Source organism: Octopus bimaculoides, chromosome 2 (genome assembly GCF_001194135.2).
Source record: "Octopus bimaculoides isolate UCB-OBI-ISO-001 chromosome 2, ASM119413v2, whole genome shotgun sequence".
Lineage (NCBI taxonomy): Eukaryota > Metazoa > Mollusca > Cephalopoda > Octopoda > Octopodidae > Octopus > Octopus bimaculoides.
The window spans coordinates 186,878,506-186,882,118 of record NC_068982.1 but is presented as its reverse complement, the minus strand read 5'-3'; positions in this window follow the sequence as shown (position 1 = coordinate 186,882,118).

Below are 3,613 nucleotides of genomic sequence, written 5' to 3'. Positions count from 1 at the left end.
TGTATTTGAATACTATGCAAATATTTTTTTAAAAGACATTTCATTTAATTTTTCCAAAATTGAATTGTTTTCCATACTTACAGTTGAAAAAGTCTCAATGACTGAAACCAGGACTGAAACGTTTTTTATAAAATTATTTTAGCATTTTCTACCTTGACTTTTTTCAATATATATATATATATATATATATATAGTTAATGAAAATAGAGCAGTAGTCGTTACAACAAAATTTTCTGATGAGCTGTCCACAAGGCTTTAGCTTTGTGGGTGCGAAACCTTGGGTAACTCTATATAAAATTTTGTTGTAATATATATATATATATACACACACACATATATACATATGTCTATATGTATTGGTTCTTCTGGATGCCAAAACCTCTCATATATATATGTATATGTGCAAGCGCACACACACACACATATAAATATATATACATTGGATACTCTCATTCAATTCAGCATATGAGGGCCCAACAGCCTTTAGCTACCGATATTGATAACCTGTTTTCAGTTGTGAAGGCTTGTGTAGATCCAGCTTTGGAAATATTGATAGAAAGTTGGTGCAAAGGTTTATCGCAAACTTAATGGACAACATGCTGCAGGCTTTTCCTATTATGTTCCAATTGTACCCTGCAGCTGTTTCACTAGCATTGAACATCGATTATACGTCAGTTTTCTTTGTATAGAGAAGGTTATAATCTTTAACATTGACACAGTTAACATAAGGAGGAGATGTATAGTTATTTCCTTCCTAGTTAATATATGTCTAGGAATTGTTTAGGTCAGGGCTGAAAAGCAAAATAGTTCTAAGTGGATTTGAACTCAGAACATAAAGGGAGATAACAAAATACTGCTTCAGATTTTTAATCTTAGTTATTTACTGCTTTTGAAAGTTCACAAAACACTAGTTGCAGTAGTTGTAGTATGGGGACATGTGCTGTAACAGTGTGGCACTGTATCCACCATTTGTTGGTGATTCCCTTCTCCTGGCAGTTGACACCTTTGCACTGCTAAGACGATGACTTTCCAACCCATGGGTCTGTTTGGATAGTTGCTACTAGAGAGGATTTTGTGAGGTCAGAGTTTAAATTCTACCTCAAACATTTTTAGTTGTCTTTTACAACATGCAAAGCGTTGGGACATTTTTTGACATGCTGGTTCCCCCGTGGCACTAGACCAACGTGGTCTGAAGTGTTTTGCTCAAGAACACAATATGCCATCCAGTCTGGGAATCGAACATTGACCTGGCGATCATGAGTGCATTACCCTAACCATCAGACCATGTAACTTCACAGAATACTGACAAAAATAACTACTCTTCAATACGTGTATACTTAGACATAGATATCATCATCATCATCATTAGTGTTTAACGTCTGCCTTCCATGCTGGCATGGGTGGGACAAATATATACACACTGACATACACAGCTGAGGTGTAGCTGCGTGATTAAGAAGTTTGCTTCCCAACCACAAACGAAGTCCTTGGGAGCATCCTTCTTTGCTAACTTTGTCTCTTTTAACACCATAAAACTCAACAAGCTTAAAATGTAATCTTATAAAATCGAATTTTAAAATATTGAAATAGATTTCTAACATATTTGTTAATGCCTTAAAACCCTTCAAGACCACCCTTGGTTTTATTGTACAACCTCCCTGTTTTAAAGTGATCTTAATTAAAACCTCCTCTAAAATTTCACGTTAATTTATGATCCAAACTCCGGCTTCACAATGACAAAGTTATTTTGCAATATTTTTTTCAATTGAGAATAATCTGTATTTCAACAGAAGTATAGCAAAAGGATTAATACATTCATCCTACTACACACATCTTCTCTCTCTCTCTCTCTCTCTCTCAACCCCACTCCATCACTTTCTCAATATTTGTTAAATTAGGGTGGCTAGCTGGCAGAATCATTAGCATGCCAGGTTAAATGCTTATCGGTATTTCGTCTGCCGTTACGTTCTGAGTTCAAATTCCACCGAGGTTGACTTTGTCTGTCATCCTTTTGGGGTCAATAAATAAGTACCAGTTATGCATTGGGGTCAATGTAATCGACTTAAACCCTTTGTTTGTCCCCTCTATGTTTAGCCTCCTGTGGGCAATAAAGAAATAAGGCAGCAAGCTAGCAGAAATGTTAGCACACCAGGCGAAATGCTTAGCGGTATTTCATCTGTTTTTACATTCTGAGTTCAAATTCTGCCAAGGTCGACTTTGCCTTTAATACTTCCAGGGTCGATAAATTAGTGCCACTTGTGTACTGCCTTTGATCTAATCTACTGGCCCCCTACCCCCAAAATTTCAGGCCTTGTGCCTTGAGTAGAAAAGAATATTTGTTAAATACCAGCAATCCACCACATTCTGTGTTTATGTATGAGAACTATCTCTTGTAGTAATTCTATTATTTTGGTTATGTTTCCTGTTATGTTCTGAGTTTAATCCACCCCGGGGTCAACTTTGCTTTCCATCTGTCTGAGGTTAATAAAATAAATACTTGACAAAATACTGATGCTGATATAATCAACGAAAACCCTTTAAGACAATCCACCTCTGTTTAACACCAGTCCCCCTCTTAGGACCAGTCACCCCACATGGCCACAGTCTGATGGCTGTTCCACCAGCACGACCATAGTCTGATAGCAGGCTTCCCCTCTTCCAAAAGTCACAAGTCTGTCAGCAGAACCCCCAGCACAGCCATAGTCTGATGACAGTCCCCATCTCTTATACTGGTGGTGGAATTCTCCTGGGGTAGGTTGAGCCAACTCTGACCAATGAGTTCACCACATCTCTTATGAATGCTGACCATCAGCATGACCACAGTCTAACATCATTCCACCTTCCAAAGAATCTATTTTTCCAGCGATTAGAGCGCAGAAGGTGTCAGTAGATGTTTCTATTTTGTCATAATTTCCCAGATTATCAGCTAAAATAGAGGTGACTCTCAAGTGATTTTGAAACTGTTTTTACCATGATTAGGCCAGTGACAAAGATGAAGTATTATCACTTGACCAACTTACATTCACATTACAGTAGACATTCGTGGTCTATGAAAGACATCATCCAGCTGTCTAGGGATTTATTTCATACGTATGTAAATAATTAACCATATTTTGTCAAGTGGAGAAAATGTTAGTTCTGTTGCTGGTGATTAACACCAGGCTCCGAATCAGACTGGAGCCTGGTGCAGCTCTCTAGCTTGCTAGTTCTGGTCAAACCATCCAACCCAAACAGACGTTAAATGATAATGATGATGAACAAATTTATAATCAAGTCATGATTTCAGCATTGACCAACACATTTTTTGTCTCTAGATACAAAGTATTTTGCATTATTATTATTATTATTATTATTTAGGCAGTGAGCTGGCAGAATTGTTAGCATGCTGGGCGAAATGCTTAGCAGTATTTCATCTGCCGCTATGTTCTGAGTTCAAATTCCGCCGACGTTGACTTTGCCTTTTATCCTTTCAGGGTTGATAAATCAAGTACCAGTTGAGTACTGGGGTCGATTTAATTGACTTCCCCCCCCCATAATTTCAGGGCTTGTGCCTTTTTAGTTAAAAGGATTATTATTATTACTCTTATTATTATTATTATTATTATTATTATTA